This window comes from Colobus angolensis, unplaced genomic scaffold (assembly GCF_000951035.1).
Source record: "Colobus angolensis palliatus isolate OR3802 unplaced genomic scaffold, Cang.pa_1.0 Scaffold85, whole genome shotgun sequence".
Lineage (NCBI taxonomy): Eukaryota > Metazoa > Chordata > Mammalia > Primates > Cercopithecidae > Colobus > Colobus angolensis.
In genome coordinates, this window is record NW_012122376.1 from 5,546,322 (window position 1) to 5,571,991 (window position 25,670).

The 25,670-nt window shown below is 43.0% G+C and overlaps 1 protein-coding gene across 1 annotated transcript in view; it reads right to left on the minus strand.

Moving 5' to 3' along the window:
• Positions 1 to 25,670, minus strand: part of BUB3 (BUB3 mitotic checkpoint protein) — a 151,585-nt gene that overhangs the window by 56,966 nt on the left and 68,949 nt on the right. The gene's annotated exons all lie outside the window — the stretch shown is intronic.

Genomic DNA, 25,670 nt, shown 5'->3' on the forward strand with positions numbered 1-25,670 from the left:
ATGGTGGTGGTTGTGCGGTGATGGTGGTGTGATGATGATGATAGTGATGATGATGGTGGTGGTGGTGGTGTGATGATGGTGGTAGTGATGGTGGTGTGATGATGGTGATGATTATGATGATGATAGTGATGACGATGGTGGTGGTGATGATGATAATGGTAATGGTGTGATGGTGACAATGGCTGTGTAAGTGGGGAAAGAAAGTTAGGCTCAGGGTCAGTCTTGAGCAAGATATCCAGTTAGACAGAGAATGCAAATCCACCTAACACCAGCATAAATCACGACAGGGGACCTAGAGTCAACTGGCTGACTCCAAGTCCTGAGATCTGAGGCGACGCACTTTCCTTCAGCTGCTTCAAAATAAGGGGGTCAGGCTAGACCAGCTGGGGATCCCAAAACTCAGAAGTCTATCAACAGGTTTTACTGTGGAGAAGACCATCAACTCCAAAATAACCATTTTAGGCATATCTTGGATTGGGAAAAGATATAAACAGAAGTTAAGCCAAGTAAAAAAGAATCTGTAAGGACTATGTAAATCTACACAGCTCCTGTTTACCAAAGGCCACACATGCCCTGCCACTGACTCTGTAGAAACTGGCTTCTGTCCCGGCCCTCCCTTCCATGGCCCCACCACTGGGTTTGTAAAATGATTTCTGAAATCACCTCTTGAAGAAAGCCTCATTACCCAGTGACATGTTGTAATCCCAACCAATGCTTCCAGAAAAGTTTCAATGTCCATTACATTAGCTAGCCTTAAAATTGAATACAAATCCATTTAAATCAATATGTTGTAATAAATAGATATTAAGGCACCATGGCACTAATGTACAGGTAACTAATTAAAGCGCCAGCATCTGCAGCACTCACATACCTCAATTTCCTCTACAAAATCCTTATTGAACCACTACTTTAAAAAAAAAATAATTGCATTTGCAATTAGAAACACTGAAGTTACATTATCGATTTTCTGCTAAAAACCTTTTTAGTAAACAAGCACAAACTACATTCATTAAATGTAAGTGCTTGGAGCTATGGTGTGAAATTCAATTCAGCCATTATCATGAATTACACTGATTATTGCTGTAATTATTTTCTCTTGGATACAACTGCATTTCTGTCCCTTGCTAGTTCTGTTGGACATATAACCATGTTCATTTTATAGCTAATAATACTCAACTGTAGTCCCAGCAATTACTATCACTTATACAAATCATTAAGTTAAGCTACGGGTACCTAGTAAGATTCAAAAAAATTAAGTAAAACATCCTTTTTTACCCTTGAAATAACTAATAGCATTGGAGAACAAGGAAAATTACAGATGTTAACTGATTTACATTGCAAGCTTTAATCACCTGTACTTGACTCGTCAGAAATTTCTGCTGTCCTGACCACACTACACATTTTGAGAAAAAAATCCACCAATGGCTTTTTTTTTTTTTTTTTTCAGAAATAAACAGTCAGTGGACTGTATTACACATCTGCAGCATCCTCAGGGAGGAGAAAAAACCATGATCATTTGGTATGTTGCAAGAGAATAGATTTTATGTTTAATCAGAGCAAATAATGGCCTTGCATTTTACGTGTGTTTGTTCGCTTAGGAATCTTATTAACTATACAGATTTTGGGAGCAAAAACTCTCCTTTACTTTTCTTTCAGAAGCAGTTGTAGGTTTATACCATTCTTTAAGTGAATCCTCTAGGGAAAATAGATATTTTCAAACGAGACCGCCTTTCTCCCCTGGGGTGAGGGCATTGCACGGACCAGGCAAGGGTAGTAGACTATTCTAGATTCAGCAACCTTCCCTCCAACTGGATGCAGTCTTTGGAGAGAACTGCCTTACAAGGAGAATGGGTGGAAAAGAAGGAGGGAAGGAAAGAGGGAGGAGAAAGGGATGCTTTTAAATTTGTATGTGTGTAGTTTGCCACAGGAAGGTCTGCAGACTCTGGTCCCTGAGCTGGTGCAGAACTCCCACCTGCCAGCCAGAAAGGCCCTTCTCATTTGCCAAGGCCCTGTTCCATAGCCGGGACACTCACAAGACCTCATTCACAGAGAGGAAGATTGCTCCCTCCTGGCATGATTAAGAATCCTTTGGAAAGTGAGCTTCCTGGGCCTCCTTGCCAAGCACTCCTCAGCCACCTTATCATCCCTGTCTTTTTTACCACCCTCCCCACTGGGCACTGGAGGGCTCAGCTCTGGGTGAGGTCCTGGGGTGGGCTGTAAATGAAGCAGAGATGTTTGGGTGGGAGACCTCAATCCCAGCAGAAAAATGGGGCCTTATTAAGGGGCTGGGAAGTCCTTCGTCATTTCATCAGTAGTCAATTTCTTAGTATCACACTCTATATACTTCACTTTATCTTTTTAAAAGGTGGAGGAGGGAGGGAGGTGGCTTATAGAAATCCATAAACAAAACCATTAACAAATAGAAAAGAATAGGGTAAGCGGGGGTGGCATGGAGGGTCTAGACACCTGGTTCTGCACCATAGGGTCCTACAAATTGCTAGAAGTCAGCCACAATTTGGGCTCAGAGCTTCCTCATGGCAAAAGCAAAATGGGAAATACAATTGTGTGGTCATAAAATACATTGTTTCCAAATGATTAAATGTAAATTTTAAAATTTTGAAAAGTTTTTATTTGAAAAGAAAAATGTAAACAAAACCTTATATGTTAAAATTCAGACACCAAGAAATAAAGGCATCTTCTTAAAAAGTCAGATATTACTTCTTTCCTAGATTTTGTTTTTTCATGTAATATAAATCTCTGAAGATCATCAGTTGAAACTCCAATGCTATTTTTAACTGTAAGAAGTATAAAAAGAAAAAAATAGGACAAAATGGTATTGTCAGCACATTTTCAAAGCTGAACAGCTGGGAGACAGTATGTGTTCACTACGTTGAACCACATTTAAATGATTCTAAATGGGCTGCTTTATGTTTTTGGAGTCTTTAGAATTTTTCCAAAGGAGCTAAATGAATTTTCTGACCACATTGAGCCATTTAAAGTATTAATTGATGTCATGCATTCAGTCTGAAAAAGTCACATTTTGCTGTTTCCAAAAAAACACAAAGTTTAAGATTTTTTTAAAGGATATTTTTTGCTGCTTCTGCTATCTGGGAAATTACCTGCTATAATTGCATATAGTTTTGAAATGATCTGAAGTCAGAATTCTCAGTCCCCTTCTTGAATCTATTTTAAATTAGTGAGCATTTTTTTCTATGGAAGCAATTTATAGTAATGAGAGATATATATATATGTAATATAGATATATAGATATAGATATAGATATCAAAGGAACCAGTAAAATGCAGAGACAGCCACTCCAAGACAAGCAGGGCATGTACTCTCGTCTTGCACCCCCAGAGAAGGAACCATTTTAAAATACTGTATTTTGATTTGACTGTATTCTGTTGCCTGTCTGGCTCTGGGTGCTTCCTGGGGAATCACATTAAAGAATTCAAAAGGTGGGCTTGGAAACTCGGAAACGGGAAAATTAAATTCCTAGAGAGGGTCAAGAATATCTTATTCATAAAGAACCTTTTCCGCAGGACCTTGGAAACATGTAATATAACCTTCAAAGTAAAAACGGTTGTTGCATTAGTTCTGCTTAGCTGACCATGAATACTAATTGCAGGAAGAATTAACTGTGCCCAATACCTGGGGGCAGAAGCACACAAAAGTGACCGGGGAAGGCAAACAATGAATAAAGTAAAAATGAGCATACACACCCCTATTCAACTCAACATGATCTGCAACAAAACCCTAAATTACAAAGAAATCAGTATCTGCCTTTCGCCCCCAGAGATTAAAAGAAAGAAGAGAAGCAACTGCAGCAAGACTGGAATTTTTCAGTAAAAATAATACATGCTTTTGCTCTCATTTCTCTTATTCACATTCTGGTGGGTTTTTGTTGTTGTCGTTTGTTTGTTTTGTTTTGTTTTTCCTCCTTATTCTCTATTCCAGTTATCGCTGTTCCTCTACAGGTTCAGGAACGTTATTACTCTTGCTTAGGCCTCCCATTTTGTATGGTATCTCTACATGAGAGATAACCTGGTTGGTGGAAAGAGGACTTTGGGGTAAAACGGGGCCTGGATGTGAATTTCAGCTCTGCAGTTTACTGGCCATGTGACCTTAGGTAAGTTACTAAACCTCTCTGGCCCTCTGTTTCTTTAGTTGTAAAATAGGGACAATAGTGTCCAGATCACAGAAATCTGAAGGAAAAAATAAGAAAATATCTGTGAATTGCCTGGCACATAACAAATCCTGAACAAGCACTACCCTTTGACATGGAAACTGCTGGAAATTCCTTTAACACATTCAGCATCCCCCGCCCCTTCCAGAAAAGACCTGCTTCCAACACACTCCCAGCCAGAGCTGATTGGCCAAACAAGAACACCTGACCCAGACTCAACCAACCAGGTTCTCTTTTCCTGTAATGCGGAATTGGGCCATATTCCAATGTGGAATCCCTCTGGGAGAGACAGCTGTGGGGCAGCCATGTGCTGCCTTGTGTTGTACACTGAAGTGGGGAAGAAATGTGGTATGCTAGAATCAGCTCATAAGTACCAGCTCCCAAAGACTGATTTCTTAAATTAGCAGGAATTCTGCAAGCCAAATTGTGAACACAACCATTATTAAAAATTAAATTATATAAATTTAAATTATATTTAAAACAAAGGTAATAAGTACTGAAATGCACCACTTCCTACTTATTTTATTGTAGTATTATAATCTATGCTCCTGAGATTCTTTACAGCCATATATCTGTAAGGTGGGAATACTATATGATCATGAGCTTTTGTACATCTCTTCCCAACTCTACCTCCACATTGGTAGCTTTGAATCAGCCATGGTGAAAGTATTTACACTGTGGAAATTGGCAGCCATTCCAAATCAGGGTATCTCTTTCATCAGAGAATTGAGTGTTAGACATTTACTAGAACACCAGTGGAGAAAATTTCCAGGGAGAGGGAAAAAATGAGGTAGTGGCTCTTCGGCGCACAGAGGCAGGAGAGATGGAGACAACACACCCAGCTTCCCTATACTAAGACTATTCCTTTCCAGAAGTTTAGCTGCACTTCTACTCTTGGGTTCCAGCAAAAACCTCTGCATCGTTACAGTGAATTCCTTTGTTGGGCTTAAACTAGCTCAAGTTGGTTTCTGCATCGCAATCTCAGCCAATGAACAAGACATAAAATCAATGAGAACACTGAGCTCTCTCTTTGGGGTCATTTAAATCTATTCTTAGCCAAACAAAATAATAAAGCTCTAATCACTAGTCAGCCATTGTTGAGATTTTTTTTTTTAATCTCTGAATAATACACCATGTATCCTGGAGATATTCCTGCTATTTCTTCCTCATCACCAAGAACAATTGAGCACCAGCCTCATTGACTGGATCCCACAGGCTCCTCTCTGATTTCTCAGCACTACTTGGTATTGCTCAGACTGACATTTGTGTAACTACTCCAGGCTGTGCGTTAATTACTGTGACACCACACCAATGAGCCAATTAGGCCTTAAATGTTTACTTAAGAGAAAGCTCTGTTCATCAAAGGAAGACGGGGTGGCTGGTGGAAAACCAGAACACATTCGGCATGGTAGGTGAACCCCGAGCTTGCTTTTCACATATCAGGTGGGCTCTCAGTCAATTCAGTTTCCCAGGAAAATCAAAATGATTTTAATTTTCAATTATTTCCTTCAACAAAAGCCGAAACTCAAACTGCTTGTTTTCCTTCTTCTCCTACCCTCCTCCTCCAACTTCCTCCATACTTCGCCTTGCTAAGCTTATTATCCTTCTGCTCATGGCTTCCCATACAATGCAGTCTGCAGCCTCTTCAAGTCTGTTGGTTTTCGGGATATTACGATGGCAGATGCTCTCTAAGTAGAAGAGAAATGGTAATCATGGAAACCCCATTCAGAGTGGTCCTCCCAACTGAGTGCAACAGGTGAGATGGCTTAGTGTCTGCATAGAAAGGTAAACTTGAAGACAAACAGTATAGGAAGTGTATGTGGTGACTTCAACATTTACCACCAGCTCTCACACATCCCATAAGCGCTGGCTATCAGCTCCTGCTTCTGAGGCAGGCAGAGCTAAGATCTGGGAAACTGGGAAAATGTGTCTCAGATTCAAGTTCACTTTTCTTTCTTTTTTAATCTATTTTTTTTTTAATTTTTTTGAGACAGTGTTTCATTCTTGTTGCCCAGGCTGGAGAGCAATTGTGTGGTCTCGGCTCACTGCAACCTCCACCTCCCAGGTTCAAGTTTTTCTCCTGCCTCCGTTGCCCAAGTCGCTGGGATTACAGGCACCTGCCACCACACCGGCTAATTTTTGTATTTTTAGTAGAGACGGGGTTTCACCATGTTGGCCAGGCTGATCTTGAACTCCTGACCTCAGGTGATCTGCCCACCTTGGCCTCCCAAAGTGCTGGGATTACAGGTGTGAGCCACCGCGCCCAGCTCACCTTTCTATCTCATGAAAATCCTGAATATGTTTACATTCCTGAATTCGAATTTGGAAAACAAGCTATTTAACCTGCGATCTACTCTGAACACAGGTGAGCCAGCATGGAAATATGACATAAATATTTGGGGTTATAGATGGCAATCTGTTTCTCAAAGAGTCATTAGGGTGACCCAAAGACTTCTGTCCTAAAGCTCACCTTTTTCCCCTTAAGGCTTATTATTCATCAGGCTTGACTTGGCATATCCAGCTACAATTTAGCATAAAGCATTTTTTCTTTATGATAGGGGTCAGCAAACCATAGCCACCAGTCAAATCCAGTCCTCCGCCTGTTTTTGTATGGTCTTCAAGCTCAGATTGCTTTTTCCATTTTAAAAAGTTTCTTGCTTATCAAAAGAATATTTCAGGACATGTGAAAAACATACGAAATTCAAAGTTTAGTGTCCATAAATAAAGTTTATTGAAACTCAGCCCCATGTCCATTCATTTATGTGTGTCTATGGCTACATTCACATTTCAACAGCAGGCTGGAGTAGCTGAGACAGAGACTGTGTGGCTTACACAATCTAAAATACCTACTATCTAGTTCTTAGCCTGAAAAATTTGCCAATCCCTGCTTGAGGAAATAGAGATTGCTAAGTGTCTTAGGCTGTTTAGGTTATCATAACAAAATACCAGCTACTGGATAACTTCAACAACATACATTTATTTTCTCACAATTATGGAGATCAGAAGTCTAAGATCAACCAGGCGCAGTAGCTCAAGCCTGTAATCTCCCAGCACTTTGAGAGGCCGAGGCAGGTGGATCGCTTGAGTCTAGACGTTCAAGACCGTCCTGGGCAACATGGGAAAACCCATCTCTACGAAAAATATGAGAATTAGCTGGGCATAGTGGCACATGCCTGTAGTCCCAGCTACTTGGGAGGCTGAGTTAGGAGAATTGTTTGAGCCGGGGAGGTGGAGCTTGCCATGATCTGAGATCATGCCATTGCACTCCAGCCTGGGCAACAGAGAGAGAGACTCTCTCTCAAAAATAAATAAATAAATAAATAAAAGACATCCAAGTTCGAGTAACCCCTGGGTTGCAGATGGCCAGCTTCTTGCCACCATGTGCGCATGTGGCCTTTCCACGGTACACATGCAGAGGGCGCAAGAGCTCGGCTCTTTGTATAAGGACACTAATCCTATTAGTCTAGGACCCCATCCTTATGGCCTCATTTAGTCTTAATTACTTCTTTAGAGACCTCACGTCCACATATAGCCACACTGCAGGGCTGAGGTTTCAACGGGGGAAATACAACATTCAGTTCATAACACTGAGCAAACCAAGTCTGTGTACAGCCTAAAAGCCAGTGACTCCTCTATCACATCACACGGTTTCTTAGCATTTCTTTCCTTTCTTAGGCTAACAATGTTTCTGGATAAAGGGGCAGAGTTAACTTTTTGTGGAGTAAATTTTAATTGTCACAAACTACTCTAGTAGATAACACATGTATAGTGCTGGGTATACAGTAGGTACTAACTAAGTACTCTTGTCTTTCCCTCAGTCCCTGCTTTCCCTCACAAGGGATCACCTGCATTTGTTTGATTGGGTTTTGTCCTGAACCAGCACTTTCTTGTCCTTAAGTCTGACCCACTCCAAGATCTGACTGCTCTCTGACATCCCACGACTCCCCAGGGCCTTCTCATGAGCCTGGCAAATATCCCTTTAAAACATACCCATTACTGTTTGAAACCTCAATTGTTGAAGTCAAGAGCAGTCTTTCTTACTAAAACTGGAATCACAGAAGATTTTTAAAGAACTGTAATTTTACTGTGTTCAAATATGTCTAGTGGCTGGGCACAGTGGCTCACACCTATAATCTCAACAGTGTGGGAGGATTTCTAGAGGCCAGGAGTTCAAGAACGGCCTGGGCAACATAGTAAAACCCCCATTCTACAAAAAAAAAAAATTTTTTTTTAATTGGCTAGACAAGGTGTTGTGCACCTGTAGCCCCAGATACTCAAGAGGCTGAGGCTAGAGGATTGCTTGAGCCTGGGAGTCTGAGACTGTAGTGAGCTATAATCACACTACTGCACTCCAACCTGGGTGACAGAGACAGACTCTATCTCTAACAACAACAACAACAACAACAAAATGGTAACAAATTCATGAGTAAAATATGGAGAAAAAAAAATACACCTGTGGAATTGGGTGAACTTCAAAATACCTGGCTAACCCTGAACCTAAACGTCTGCAATAGTCAGAGGCGGCCTTTGGTTCATGCATACGTTTGTAAGAAGACCTGAAAAGGTTTTCTTAACTTGGAGCTTTCTGAAGACAACAAGCGGTTTTGTTGAGAATGACAACATCCCCACATCGGGAATGAGAAGTCCTGGGCAAGACTGTACGTGACAGCTACAAATGGCAGTGCTCCTCACCGTGGAGCTGGAGAAGTCCTTTGGGCAGGCAGAACTCTACAAAATGAGCTCTTTTCTGATGCAGGTAGGTTGGCCCTTTGCTCATTGGTCCCTAGTGGGTCAAAACTGCATTGCACGTTCCCCTCTATGCTCATCCATTGACAGTCTCTACCAATATCTTCAGAGCCGAGGTCCCTTTTTCTAAGGGCAGAAAAGTATCATTGTCTGTTGTGTGCCCTTGCAGAGATCCTTCAAGCACCAAATCATGATGCAACATACAATATAAGTATTTAAAGCACTCTTTAAACTTTAAATGAGTACATTAGAAAAATATTATATGTAATATAATATCTACGACCCAGTTGGGTATTTTTATGAGGTTACCTTTTTGTCTCCGGCTGCTTTGTCTATCTGCTGCTGCTTCCTGCAGCAGGACAAGCCATACAACTCTACCCTATGCTACTTGTGAGAGGTGTACTTCTTGCCTGTGTCCGGGCTGGAAATAGATCTCCCATTAAACAGATTAATGTCCTTGCCATATTTCCTTCACAATGCTGCTAAGTTCCCTGTCTGGCCCCAACTGCTCAGGATATCACCCTTTTAGCCATTCATAGCCACTGTCACACGGGCTACATTGCATTTGCATATCACTTCACATGTGGCAAGTACTACAGAAGCAATTTTGCCTGCTCTCTAAGACACTTTCCTTTCTTAAGTCATGAGATGCCCTTCAGTCCTCTTGTTTGGATTCTTGCGGACTTCATAAGCATACACTTTCCTGGGTGTGTGGTAGCCAGCCTCCAAGGTGGTCCTCAGTGACTCCTGCCTCCTGGTATTTGTGTCTTCGTGTAATCTTTTTCCACACTGAATGGGGCTGACCTGTGTAACTGATAGGGTATTGCAAAAACAATAGTGTGTGACTTTCAAGCTAGGCCAAAAAAGACATGGTGGCTTTCACCTTGCCCTTAATTGGCTCACTCACTTTGGGAGAGTTCGGGTGCCATGTTGTGAGGACACTAAGCAGCCCTATAGAGAAGTGTACCTGGAGAGGAACTGAGGTCTCCTGCCAACAGCCAGCAGTATCTTGCCAGTCTCGTGCGAGCCATTTTGGAAGTGGGTCCCCTGTAGAGCCTCCAGATGATGGCAGCCCCAGCAGACCTCTTTACTGCAACTCATGAGAGCGCCTGAGCCAGAACCACCCAGCCAAACAGCTCCCAAATTCCTGACCCACAGAAACTGTGAGACATGAAGAACGTTCACTGTTGTTTTAAGCCTATATGTATAGTTAGGCAGCAACAGATAACCAATACGTTGGGAGAGTATTTAGTCTGCAGTTTTTACGGTCAAACTGAGGTAAATAACAAAATCATAGGGAAGCTCGTGATTTAAGAAAGGTAAGTCATGCTTAGCAAGGCCTGTTCTGTAAATGCTCATCAAAATCAGTGAGAGTGCCCAGGGAGTGGGCAGTAGTCTCTGCAGGTGTTTCCCAGTCTGCCAGGCAGGAGACTCAGCACTGACTCACCTTCTGCCTATTAACCTTTGGCTCCAGGCCCGGAGACCCCAGGCCCTGGACTGAGACCACACTGTGGCTGGACTCACCAATGTTCAGGACGGTAGCCCAGAGGCTCCTCGTCCTCAGGGGAGAAATGTGCCGGAGATCCAGATCAGCACAAAAACAGAAAACCACTCCAAATACGTGCCCTGACAACCCGCTTTAGGACGGCTTTGATATAGAAAACAAGAATCTTTCAAGGGACACTCTCCAAGAAGTTTTCCCTGTGTTATCACCTGTAAAAGGGAGATCATAATATTTAGCTACTGTGAGTCATATCCAATGACAAAATAAAATCTTAAATGAGCACAGAGTTTTCCCAGATGGAATCCAACCAGGACCCACACCCTGCTTTCCAGTCTCTGTCCATTCTGAGCACCAAAACTATGACTGCAGTGGTGAGGTAAGAGCCGGTGTGAAACGTTCCCGTTATAGCTGCACTGGAGAGAGTCCTTATCTCCAGGATTTATGAAGACGGTGAACTTGCGTGGTTGAGAATTCCTGAATCCTCCCGGTGGGGTAAGAATCTTAGGTAGTGTGCTACACAGTGGATTTACAAGTAATAATATTCCTTAGACAAATGCCCTACGAAGAGATTCCAAGATTACTTTCCAGCTCATTCTGTTTCTGGAACACTTGAAAACCCTAACTCAGGTGTGGCTTGTAGAAGGTTTTCTGCTGGGATTCCTTCTGATTTATTTTCTTCTAGATGCTTGGCAGCCATGAGATCACTCCCCTGCCCCTTCCTTTTAGCACATATTTGTGGATTGAATGTGTACCGTGGTCAGCACTCATTCTCCTAGAGCCAGACTCAGGAGTACCCCTACCTCCACCGTCCACTTTCCCTTCTTAAACTAAATTGTGGCTACACTGACAGAGCAGTCCCATGGCTTGGCAGCCCCGAGTGCATCGTGCAGGGATGTGATCATCGACCTGCTGGAGAAGCCAATGAATTATTATCCTTGGTATCTGAAGAGTGGCACAAATGTTGTTTCTGATGCTCACATCCATTTCATGAGACAATGGTATTCTCTTGCCAGTTTCAGGGTCATGCTAAAATAAAAACAGAATCCAAATGAGGAGACCTAGCCATGACACTGTCAAGAAGAATGAAATTAGAAATTGGAAGCACCAACTACTGTAGACGGGGGACTGTGGCAACTTTTCTTCCAAGATCAGGATTGTGTCCTCGGTCCTAGGTCTCAAGAACGAGGTGCTTTTTCCCTAACTCCTGCCCTTCCCCACCTCACCCACAGACCTTTTCCTCCCTCTTCTCCGTAAACCATTACCCTCCAGCTCCACGGGAGAAAGCTCACTGTCCGTTTCTGAATGCAAACTCACCAACCAACTTGATGTTTAAATTCAACAGTGTTGTTGAATTAGCATTAATTGGTGCTAACTTTTTGGAAGGACATTTGACAACATCAAACAAAATTTGAAATAAACATACCTTTCAATCTAGGAATTTCACTTCTAGAAATCTTAGAAAAAACTTACAAGAGTATACAAAAAAGTTAATTGAAGCATTTGTTGTTATAGCAAAAAAAGAAAAATGACACCGTCAACAACCTAAAATATCTATCAGTAAAAAAGTAGGTGAAGTACAATGAATTTCCATGGAATCACTATGGGATGTATGTGTAGCACACTCACATTTTGAAAGAAGTAAATACATTTTAAAATAGCATCTGTAAACACATCTGTGATATGGATGCATGTACCCACCTGTAACGCACAGAAAAAAATCTCTAAGGTACAGACCACATTATTCCACTGGTTATCACTGAGGAGTAAGAAAAGTAGGAGGAGATAAGAGAGTTCATTTTTTTACATCACTTGCTGTTATATTGGTTTATTTTTTACAGTGAGCACACATTCTTTTGGTAACAGGAAATTATTACGAGTGTTTCAAAATACAATTGTTTCTGAGTAAGAAAAGTAGGAGGAGATAAGAGAGTTCATTTTTTTACATCACTTGCTGTTGTATTGGTTTATTTTTTACAGTGAGCACACATTCTTTTGGTAACAGGAAATTATTACGAGTGTTTCAAAATACAATTGTTCTGGCTAAGTGTTGCTGTTGCCCAAGCCACAGGATCTGAGGAACAGAACCCAGGGCAGGAAGGAGGTGCAGGCCAGAGCAAACTCCTCAGACTCCCTGGGTGTAAAATGGGGATCACTGTGGTACCCACATCCTAGGGTTTCTGTGCAGATAACATGAAGTCATGCCCACAAAGCCCCCAGAACAGTGCCTGACACGCAGTAAACACATAATATAATAAGTAGTAGCTGTTATGGCTGGGGCTGTTGGTACCCAGAGACAGCCACAGCAGTCATGAGCCTGCATTACAGCAGTCTGTTGTCAAGTCTTGGTCCTGTACTAAACATAAGAAGATCAAAGGTGAAACAAAGTTCATCTCAACATCCCCAGTGCCTGGGACACTGAAGGATACACTAACATTTGATGAACAAAGGTATGGACTGTCAGGAAATATGTGATGGTAACTGAACTGAAATAAATTGGTCTCCACCAATAAGCAAACAGGCAGTTCCTATGACCTACCTGTGCCCAAGCAGAAAAGCAGAGAGCACAGTCCCATCCTCAAGGTGTAGAGATCATCACATCTGAAAAAAGGCTAATGAAGAGTGAATGACATACAGAATTACTTAACCACTTCCTTCTCATGGCGCCTCAGCTTCTTATATACACCACTATCACAGCTCTTAGGACTCCCAGGGGCTTCTATCTCTTGAGATAGAAATAACGTTAGACCCTTAGTGAGTGCTAGCTACAAAACAGGCCCTGTGCCAAGCTGTTCATACACATTAGTTCATTTAATGCTCATAGCAAACCTACCATCATTGTCCCTGCTTTGCAGCTGAAGAAACTGGAACACAGAAAGGTTCAGTAATTTACCTAAGATCACACAGTAAATGACAGGCCAGGATTTGAACTTGGAAGAGCATGGTTTCAGAGCCCAGGACCTCCAATATTACATATTATTGTAGCCATTTAGATAGCAAGTGCCTTGGGGGCTGGGTCATGTCTTAGTGACCTTTGTATCATCAGAACCTGGATCAGAACTTGGCATGTAGTAGGTTCTGAATAAGTATTTGTTGATGAAACAGGCTCAGACTATACTCACCTTTGGCTTAAAATTGAGTCAGTTTTCCCCACCACCCTGTCCATCTACTGCCCAGAGCACCAGCCTTGGGTTCATGTGAGCAAGCCAGCCTCCCAGGCCCCAAAGCTGCCCTGGTACCCTCTGATATCTCAGCAAGTTTCTCCAAAAACAATTCAGCTCAATAGCCAGCCAGCCCACATTGGTGAGAGATTCTAGGCATAGCTGTCACTGACGAAGAGATTATATTTATGTCTTGAACAAAATCTATTCATTCATTCATTTAAGTACCCAGAGTCCTCCAGAGAGTGTCACAAATCCACCCAACACGCCCTGGCTCTTGATTTTGTATCTGCATCTTTGGTTTAATCGATGGATGTGTAAAATCACGGGTGGTACACACAGCCAGACAAATCCCCGGTGGCCCATCCAAAGCACCAAAAGCAAAAGTTATTCCAGTTGAGATCAGTGGAACCTGGATTCACAAAATCCCCCTGGAGATCCTCTCTCTGGCCGATGATGATGATGATGATGATGATGATGCAGAAACATGGGGGCTTCCAAGGCTGTACCTCCTGGGCATCTTGGGGAAAGGAGCCCATCAGAACGTCTTCTAGGCAGCATAGCCACTGCCCTCAAGGCCAGCACAGTTCCCACATTCCACGTGCAGGCTTCCCTCCATACTGTGTCTGCTGCTCACTCACTTAGAAGGTTCTTTCTTCTCTCCTCTCTCTTTTCTGTGGTTGTTTTGTGGTAGCACCTTTCCCAGACATCTATTCAGACCAGAAGTCTAAGGTCACCTCCCCTGAGAGGCCTTACTTGATTTCCAGGAACCTTACTATAGTTACTTCTCAGAGTACTGAATCTGTACCTCTATTAAAGTATTGATCAGTGTGTTCTGTAATTATTTACTTCCCTGCCTCTTCTCTCAGCTGTGAGTCCAGCACCAGATCCCTGGAGCCTAGCATTGAGCCTGGTATACGAGGGGCATTCAACAAATATATGCTGAGTGAAGTAACATTCACAGCCTCCCTGAACTTCATTTACAGGGAGCTCCTTTATAAGCGCTTGCCACTCTCTTAAATAGCAGATGCTTATGTGTGTTGCCTCTTGGACTAGACCACAAGTTCCCTTGAGAAAAGATTATTAAATTAAATCTGCTGCCCATAGTACTGTTGGCACATAGTATGTGCTCAATAAATAGGTAACTATCCAATTTATAGTCTTGAGAGTCTTTTTTTTTTTTTTAATGGAGTTTCGCTCTTGTCTTCCAGGCTGAGATCTTGGCTCGCTACAATCTCTGCCTCAAGGATTCAAGTGATTCTCCTGCCTCAGCTTCCCGAGTAGCTGAGATTGCAAGTGCCTGCCACCATGCCCGGCTAATTTTTTGTACATTTAGTAGAGACAGGGTTTCGCCATGTTGGGCAGGCTGGTCTTGAACTCCTGACCTCAGGTGATCCACCCGCCTCAGCCTCCCAAGGGAGTTTTGAGAGTCTTTAAACCAAGATTTCAAATTATTTTAGCAAATAAGCTGAATTTATTAAATAATTTATTAGTTAAACACGTTTTAGGTGGTAAGTTTGCCCCTTAAAGTGTTTAATTAATATCCTTTCTGTTAACTCCCTTTGTTTCTGCTCAAGGTGCACATCCCCGAGGATGGTAAAGTGTCCACTCTAAATTAAAATGAATGGAAATATATCTCCTTTGGAAAACTGGACCATGCTAATGGCAATTGGAACGGAATGCACCAACAGATAAAATTCCACCATAGGGAACACCAAAAGACCCCAGACTGTTAGAATATAATATTTTTTCAGAAATGACTTCCAGGTCTCCAGAATCTGGAGGAAGAAAATGCCAGCTTTTAGCTTCTGTGTGGTAAACTAGCAGGGAAAGAGGAGGGTGGCATGCCTACATCATCCTGAACTCCTGCATCATACTATAGGTCAAGCACTGTGCAGAGACTGGGGGCAGAGGGTGGATGAGCTGCTGAGGCTGCTCCTGAAGGGTCTTAGTTAGAGAGGGATGTGGGAAAATTAACAGGCAATTATGCCCACTGGCGTGCTGGTAAACTGCCTCTCTGGGAAAAACCAAATCAACAAACAAAAACACCCTGATTTGTAGCATTTGCAGATTTTGGTGGTGTAAATACTTCCACCATTCTGATTTTGAACTATCAAGGTGAGATCACTGAACTTGGAGCTGGAAAGAGATGCCCAGTATTGGCTCTCACATACCACTATAAGCCAGTCTGAGCTGATATCAGCTGGTATGGGTTTGGAGCAGGGATCTGTAGATGCCTCCAGAAGAAAGTAGTCCCCTAAGCTGAGTCCTGAAGGTCAAACAGAAGACACCCAAGAAGATAAAAGGAAAGGAGGTGAGGGAGGACATTTCAGGAAAAGGGCACAGCACATGCAAAGACTCAGGTGCAGATGTCACGGAGAGCAGGGATGACTTACAACACTGTGAATTGTAAATAGAGCCAGGATATGGGAGGAAAAGTGGGAAAGAAACCCTGAGCTTGGTCTGGGCCACATTATGAGGTACATTGCTGATTCTCTGGATGGTAAATAGTCACCAAAGATTTTAAGCAAAGGAGGGACCTTATTTTGGAAGGATCCCTCTGGCTCTTGAGTGGATGGGCAAGATTAGAGATAGGGGTGTTGACAGGGTTCATATTGGTATGGTGGTGCTATGACTAGAGCAATAGCAGTGACCGTGGATAATGGTAGATCCTTTTGAGAGTTAACTAGGGGGAAAGTATTAACCAGAATGAGTGAATAAGTTGATGGGCGGGGGGAGAAGTGAGAGAGAAAGAGAGGACAAGAACTTGCCTGGGCTTTAGCTAGGGAAACCAGGATGATGGCAATGCCAATCAACAAACAAAAGAGAGAAGACAAGAGGAAAAGCAGCTTACAAGGTGAAGATGAGTTCTGCTCATCTTGGGACATATTAGGATTGTGGTGCTACCCAGATATCCAAGTGGAAATGTCCAGCAGGCATCCAGTTCTACAGATAGAGAATGCAAGAAAGATGCATGAGCTGGAGACATGCAAAGGAAAATTAAGTCATAGAAGAAAACCAAAGTGCCTGGGGCAAGTATGGAAGTGAGAAGAAAAGAGCCAAAGATAACCCTCTGCAGAGCAGCAACCCCCAAGGGATGGGAAGAAAATGCGTGTCAGTAAGTATGCTTTTGGTTGCAAGTAACACAATAGTCAACCCACACAATAAAATAAAATTATGAAATTGGAAAGTCTGGAGATAATCTCTGACTGGGCCAAGAATTGATCAAGGATGTAGCCATGTCTGCAGTAACCCATTTTTGCTCCATTTCTCTGCTTCGCTTTCCTGAGTGTAGTCTTCATCTTTTTCTCTTTTTCTTTGAGACACAGTCTCACTATGTTGCCCAGGCCGGTCTCAAACAAGTGGCCTCAAGCAATCTTCCCACCTCAGCCTCCCAAGTGTCTTGGATTACAAGCACACATCACCATGCCCATGTAGTCTTCATCTTAAACATGGCTCCTAGAGCTACATCCTTCCTCAAAAAAGGGAGGATCTCTGGCCCAGCACAAGTCCAGAGCTTCCTTTCATTTGAATTGACTTAATGGATGCCCACCTATGAAGCAGTTACCCCGGCCAGGGGCATGAAATGTGCTGATTGGCCTAATCCAGGCCACAGGCTTCACCCTCAGAACATGGGGTGGTATCAGCTTCTCCTGAACCACAAGAATCCTTCTAGGAAATTAAAGCTGATGAGAGGAGAAAGGATAATTGATGCTTAGGTGTCCACCAACAAATGCCAATTGGCAGTGGACACTGTTCCTGAGAGAATGAGGTTGAGATGGATGACCAAAGACCTAGGAAGAAAACCAGCAGAGAACAATGATTCAGAAACAAGGGAGGAGCAAGATGACTGATTAGAGATGCCTGATGTTTTTCCCACTCCTGAAACCCCCACAAGAAAAAACCAAGGCAATGAATAAAAGCTAAGATTTCACTGGAGTGTCAAAGGGAGAGTGCTGAAGTGCAGCAGGGAAGTAAAGAGACGCTGTGGTGATTGAAAGCCCAGGAGGGCAGCATGGAGGCACCTGGCCTCTGCAACTCCATCTTCACTGCACCTCTCACCCCCAAGAGGGCAGCATGAAAGAACCTGGCCTCTGCAGCCCCATCTTCCCAACAGCACCTGGACCAGATCAGCCAGGAGACAGGAGGGACTTCCTTTGCAGAGAAAAGGTAAGTAGAAGGACCCCACCAGCCCCTGTTGCCACCACAAATACCTGCAGTCCTTACTATAGGAGAATCCCACAGTCTTTGCAAGCCCTGAGTACAGTTTGGAGCATTGCCAAGAATTAATGCGGCTGCGTTGCTCCAGATTAGGAGCACAAAGTGTGCACTCCCCACCTCACACTCACTCACTGTGAGCCAAGCTGCTGCAGCACAGCACTCTCTTAAGTCCTGAAGTCTGACGTGTGCCCTCCCCTAGAGATAAGTAGCCACTGCACCTATCCAGCACTGGGGCTCCATCCTCATTCACAGAAGCCCACACGAGTGGCTGAATGCCACTACCTCAACTGCCTGGAGCCTGAGCCCAGGATCGGCTATGACTCTGGTCTTGTTCAGCAGGGAAACCAACCCCCCACTGCCTGGACTTACAGCTGGAAGAACAGTCTGGCACTCCTGGCCAGGATGAACCCATCCTTGAGCCAGCCAAACCCTCCTCTGAGAGGGAGAGGTCCTTGAGCCACCAAGAAGCTAACATGCCACCAGGCTGGCAAAGCAGCTACACACCCATGCTCAGGGCCTGAGAAACAGCCCCATAGGCCACCCCCAGCAAACACACCCCAGGCTGGCCTAGCAACTACACACCCACCCATGTCCCAGCCAGAATAACAGTTCCATGTCCCCAATCTCAGCAAGCCAGACCCCTAATTGACCTACCCACTGTGTGCATGCACATGCCCCCAATCTGAGTAACAGCCTGGTGATTCTACCCCCAGAAAAGCTGCACCATGATCACCATAAACTCTCTCAGCCTAGGCCCCTGAGATACTCACAAATGTCACTAGCATGGATCACAGCTTAAGAAACCGTATGGAGACTACACTACTGCATCCACCTAGAACCAAGGCCTATGAATAACCCACACACCCCACCATACTGACATCCCAAGGTCTATGAATAAGTCTTTCCCTACCCTATAAAATTAGAAGAGGTGACTGTCCCACCAGATATGTAGAAATCATGTGGGAACATATCAAACAGGAAAAAGCAAGAAAATATGACACCTCCAAAAGAACACAATAATTCTCCAGTAACAGACCCCAAACATGAGGAAATATACAAATGCCAGAAAAGGAACTCAAAATAATAATCTTAAGGAAACACAGTGAGATATAAGAGAATACAGATAGATAAGTCAACAAAATCAGGAAAACAACTCATGATTTGAATGAGAAATTCAACAAAGAGATAGATATCACTAAAAAAAAACCCTGAAATCCTAGAGCTGAAGAATTTAATGAACAAGATGAAAAACACAATTGAGGGCTCCAACAACAGATTAGATCAAGCAAAAGAAAGAATTTCTGAACTTGGGCCGGGCATGGTGGTTCACACCTGTAATCCCGTACTTTGGGAGGCCAAGGCGGGCTGATCCCGAGGTCAGGAGATCAAGATCATCCTGGCTAACACAGTGAAACCCTGTCTCTACTAAAAAATACAAAAAATTAGCCAGGCGTGGTGGCGGGCTCCCATAGTCCCAGCTACTTGGGAGGCTGAGGCAGGAGAATGGCATGAACCCAGGAGGCAGAGCTTGCAGTGAGCTGAGATTGCATCACTGTCTCAAAAAAAAAAAAGAAAAAAAAAAGAATTTCTGAACTTGAAGGCAGGTCTTTTAAAACAACACAGGCAGACATTCAGCAAGGACACTTAACACAGACCTGAGGGCTCAGGGGAAGTTTGCCAGAGAAAGTAACACATTCCTGACATTTGAAGGACAATCAGGAGTTGGGCAAGTGGAAGGCACATAGATGAGTGGGGTGCAAGTCATGGTACAGGCAGGGGAAAGAACATGTGCAAAACTCTGAGATGAGAGGAGCTTTGTATCCTCAAGGAGCTGTGTGAAGCTAGGTATGGCTGGGGCACACTGCTCTTATCCAATACCCTAAATGAAATAGTTCAGAGCCCTTGGCACACCTCCAGAGGCCTCACCCACCCAGTCCATGAATCATCTCTCCTCCAATATGGTCATAAATCAACTTGTGGTGTCTCCATCTTGTTCCAGGGATTCCAAGGGAGGCCTGGTCTAACACCTTATTGAAGTGAGGTATGCAATATTTAAGTCCTTCACTTGACTGCAACCTCCCAAAGGACATAGGGTGTTACCTGTTTTGTTTACTGCCACATCTCTGGCACCTGGTACAGTGCCTGGCAGTAGTAGGCACTCAATAAGTAATTGTCGAAAAAATTTTAAAAGCAAGCAAGGAAAGAAGGATACAATTGACCTTCCTGCCTGATTCACCTCTGTAGCCATCCTATCAAAAACAACAGCAAATGCAGTAACCTGTGCACATGCCTGTGCCTGGTGGTCACATGATTCCTAAAAGCTCACAAGTTACCCTTGAAACCATTTATTGAAAATGAATATCAAATCTTTAGATGTCTCCTTCATTTTGTTGAAATTGTGGGTTTCATTTCCCTGTCTCCATTCATTCTGACACCTTGGAGAAGGCAGATTAATGGGTGTATGGGAGGCCAAAGATCTCATCTCTAAATTCTATCTGATTCCTACTCTTTCCACATGCTTTTTTTCTACTTTATAGGTATATTGTATCTTGAAATGGAACTGATCAGGATTTTCTACCTCCCATTTTAATAAGGCCGTAGTTTAATTAAAAGTAGAATAACATTTATGTACATAATCATCACACCTCAACAAGAGGCAACTAAGAGCCTCTTATGAATGCACATCCTGCCACCTTGGCATGGATTTTGTGAAACACACCAGAAGGGCCAGTGTGGGGCTCACACCTGGAATCCTAACACTTTGGTAGTACAAGGTGGGAGGATTGCTTGAGGCGAGCAGTTTTGAGACCAGACTAGGTAACATAGAGAGACACTGTCAAAAAAGGAAGGAAGGAAGGAAGGAAGGAAGGAAGGAAGGAAGGAAGGAAGGAAGGAAGGAAGGAAGAGAAAGAGAAAGAATGAGAGAGAGAAGGAAGGGAAGGGAAGGGAGCTGAAGATCCACAAATTTTCTGTTTGGGTGATAGTGACAGGCTATTATCAATGAAAACATTTATTGAATTAAAATATGTGTCTGAGGCTTAAAAGAGGCCCTTTAGGTGTCAGGTTCTTCAAGATCATGTCCTTTGCAGGGGCATGGATAGAGCTGGAGGCCATCAATATTAACAAACTAACACAGGAACAGAAAACTAAATATCATATGTTCTCACTTATAAGTGGGAGCTAAATAATGAGAACACATGGACACATAGAGGGGAACAACAGACCCTAAGCCTGTCGGAGGGTGGAGGGTGGGAGGAAGGAGAGAATTTGAAAAAATAACTAATGGATACTAGACTTAATACCTGGGTAATGAAATAATCTGTACAACAAACCCCCATGACACAAGTTTACCTATGTAACAAACCTGCACTTGTACCCCTGAACTTAAAATAAAAGTTAAACACATACACACACACATATATATGTATACATTTAACTTTTAAGTTCAGGGGTACAAGTATATATATATAGACAAAGACAGTATATGTACACATATATACACACACACACACACACACACACACAGAGTCTATACAGAGAAAAAAAAAGAAAGAAAATTTAACAAATTCAACAAATTCAAAAAAAAGTGTTATGTCCTCATATTTGGAACAAAATAGATCACAATCCTATGTATAGTGATAATAATTTATGTGCTCATAAACATTTAGTGCTTTTCAGGTTCTTCAAACCGCACTGTCTTGCTTGACCCCTAGAACCACGCAGCTAGGTATGTAAGGGGAGTCATCACCCTTCATTTGCCAGTGAGGAAAACAAAGGCTCTGGGAGGTAAGAAACGTGTCCAAGGTTAACAGGGGACCAAGTCTTAGTTCTTAACCCAGTGCCCTTACTACCACTTCATACCATAAGATGATACATTCTATGATTTTCTGGAATTATTGTTTGCCAAAAGTTAGTATCACTTAGGTACAGAGTGACATTCTTAGTAAAGAAACCATAAGATATACGTGTAAGATATTTATTACAAGACTTTAAGAGTTGGAGAATCTAGAAGGTCAGAGAAAGGGCTCTTGAGTAAGGCTACCTGGGTTCAAATTCAGGCTCTGTCACCAATTACCTGTGTGAATCATGGACCAGTTACTTAATGTCCCTGTCCCCAGTGAACATCTGGGGTTGTCCCCAGCTACCATTCCCTGGGCTTCCATTTGGGATCCTCATGGATTGAAGAACACTGTTATTAGTACATTCTCACACTGCTAAAATAAACCACCCAAGACTTGGTAATTTATAAAGAAAGGAGACGTAATTGACTCACAGTTCCACATGGCTGGGGAGGCCTCAGGAAACTTACAATCATGGAGGAAGGCCAAGGGGAAGCAACGCATGTCTTACATGGCAGCAGGAAAGAGCAAGAGAGGGGAGGTGCCACACTTTTGAGACCACCAGATCTTTTGAGAATAGCATGGGAGAAACCATCACCATGATCCAATCACCAACTATCAGGTCTCTCTCTCCCTCAACACGTGAGATTTACAATTTGAGATGAGATTTGGGTGGGAACACAGAGCCAAACCATATCAAATACTGACTCTAACATCAGCTCCAGGATGTAGCACAAGTGATCTAAACTAAGCCAGTCAACTCATTCCATCACCCAGACCATGTCACTGATTCCACCATAACCATGTGACCTAAGCTAACCCAATCAGAAGTACTCAAAGAAAATGTTGGGACAAAGACATCTCTCTGGATGTGAACAAGGAAGCATGGTGTCCTGGGAGCTTCTGGCAGCCATCTTGGAACCATGAAAGGATGAAGTGGCACTTCTAGAAAGCAGAGACATAAAAAGAAACTATGACATCACTGTTGAATTTCTGACTCAAGCCCACCATTCACTTTGGATCTTTGAGTTACTTGAAATAATACATTCTTGTTTAAGCCAATGGCGTTGTTTCCTGTTATCTACAGCCAAAAACATTCTGATTCTCACAGACTCCTCAACCATAGAATAGCAATAAATAGCAATGTTCACCTTTATTAGTTTACTGTAAGACTCAAATAACACACGTGGATACTTGGCACAGTGCTGTACATGACATGGACACTTGGCAACGTGTCATCTTTTTTCTCATTATAACATCTGGTTCTTTATGCCAAAAAAGTCAAGTCTTTCAAAGATAAATATCACATTTAGCCTGGAGGTACCAGATAAACTAAATTTACCCACACTTTTATGCATGGGCTCATTGAGGATGTGCTATTTTTAAATTGTATTATATTAGAAACTGCTGTAGCAGGAGGGCAGAGCTATTTTGTCATAATCATATTGCTCGTCATTTCCCAGGGTTTGGTGATTTTACTACCTTTTTCCCAGTATCCCCTGGATTGGTGTCCTTAACCTATTACGTAATGATGTTTCAGGGTCTGGGAGATGAATTGCTCTGCACGTAAAATATGGCAGCAGATCTATACCCCTAAGCTCTGATAATTACTTTTTAATGCAACTACAATTCTTTCGAGGAGATGTTTTCATGCTCTAAAATCTTCTTAAAAGCATCCCTTAGGCTGAAATTAAGTTGGAAGGAATGTCATGGAGGTCTGTGGCAAGGGGTGAGATGGGCTCAGGTTACCAACCCGCCTGACATGATTCATGAGCCTTGAGCAGTGAGAAGCCCAGCCCCCCTCTCACCTCTGTGGCCATGCCTGTGCCTGCACACAGCTGCCAAGGCAAAGGGCGAGAATGCACTTCATCACCGAACATGACACCCACATAATGGTGACAAATGAGTCTTCGAGGAGGGCGAGAGTGAACAGGGTGGGGGCTTAAGGGGCTGGAACTGAGCTGGATGGGGGGCACCTACCAAGGCTACCCTTTGCACTGCATCAAAGAGTTTTTCTCTGTCAAAATAATTGTGGATTTCTGATATGGTTTGGCTGTGTCCCCACCCAAATCTCATCTTGAATTGTAACGCCCATAATTCGCACATCCCAGTGGGAGGTAGTTATGTTATGGAGGTGGGTGTTTCCCATCCTGTTCTCATGATAGTGAATAAGTCTTACGAGATCTCATGGTTTTAAAAACGGAAGTTTCCCACACAAGCTCTCTGTCTGCCTCCATCTATGTAAGACGTGACTTTCTCCTCCTTGCCTTCTGCCAGGATTGTGAGGCCTCCCCAGCCACGTGGAACTGTAAGTCCATTAAACCTCCTTATTTCGTAACTTGTCCAATCTCAGGTATGTCTTTACGCAGCGTGAAAATGGACTAATATTTCTTTTCTATAATATTAATAAATATTTCAGTTAAGATATTTAGAATTCCTAACTACAATTCTTTCGAGGAGATGATTTCATGCTCTAAAATCTTCTTAAAAGCATCCCTTAGGCTGAAATTAAGTTGGAAGGAATGTCATGGAGGTCTGTGGCAAGGGGTAAGATGGGCTTAGGTTACCAACCCGCCTGACATTTGTCACAGCCAATGGGTTCCTTAGGAAGAAATGTCAGAGTCCTTCTGGAAATCCTTTGGCTACTGGACTTGGCTATGGATTGCCAGAGTCTTCCACTCTTTCCTCAAGTTGTGTGCAAAACTGTCTTCCATTTCATTTCGGTATTCTCAAAATTAAGATTGTTTGGTCTCTGCAAAAACAAACAGGCCATCTTGTCTACAGGGAGCTCTACATACAGGTGCCATAGCTGAGACATCATCTGTCCTAATATTGTTATTAACCTCTATGAAATTAATGCATGAAGTGCTTAATTAGCTACACAGAGGAAAGCAAATGGGAACCGGCATAATATAAAGATCCCCAAAGGGGATGGGATACCACAAGATGCTAAGGTCTCTGAATTCCAAAGAAATTCAAAACCCCCAAATGTCCAGCAGATCTATGAAAATATTTCCTTTCCCTCTGCCTGAAGCTACCCTTAGAAAAACTTTAAAGAGTTTAAAAACTAAGACAAACTAGAGTTCTTTACTTTGATCATCGGACACGCAGAGAAGGATGGGCAGCCCCTAACAGCTCTCTGTCAAGGTGGTCTCTAATGATCAAGTGAGGGAGCCTAACTGGTGCATAGGCCAAGGGGGCATAGTCCCTTCTCACGGTGTGAGGTCTCTGCGAGTCCTCAGTCCTCCAGACCCCAGAATGGTAGATCCACCAAAAGCTTGCACTGTGCACCTTGAAAAGCTGCAGACACTCAATGGCAGCCTGTGAAAGCAGCCAGGAGAGAGGCTGTACCCTGCAAAGCCAAAGAGGCAGAGCTGTCCAACACTGTGGGAGCCCATCTCTTGCATCAGCATGATATGAATATGAGACATGGAGTCAAAAGAGATCATTTTGGAGCTTTACGATTTGACTGCCCTGCTGGATTTTGGACTTACATGGGACCAGTAGCCCCTTTGTCTTGGCCAATTTATCCCATTTGGAAGAGCTGTATTTACCCAATGCCTGTACCCTCATTGTATCTAGAAAGTAACTAACTTGCTTTTGATTTTACAGGCTCATAGGCGGAAAGGACTTGCCTTGTCTTAAGTGAGACTTTGAACCATAGACTTCTGAGTTAATGCTAAAATGAGTTAAGACTTTGGGGTACTGTTGGGAAGGCATGATTGGTTTTGAAATGTGAGGACATGCGATTTGGGAGGGGCCAGGGATGGAATGATATGGTTTGGCTGTGTCCCTACCCAACCCTCATCTGGAATTGTAGCTCCCGTAATTCCTATGTGTTGTGAGAGGGACCTGGTGGGAGAGAATTGAATCGTGGGAGCGGTTTCCCCCATACTGTTCTCATGGTAGTAAACAAGTCTCATGATATCTGATGGTTTTATAAGGGGAAACCCCTTTCACTAGGATCTCATTCTTTCTTGTCTGCCACCATGTAAGATGTACCTTTTGCCTTCTGC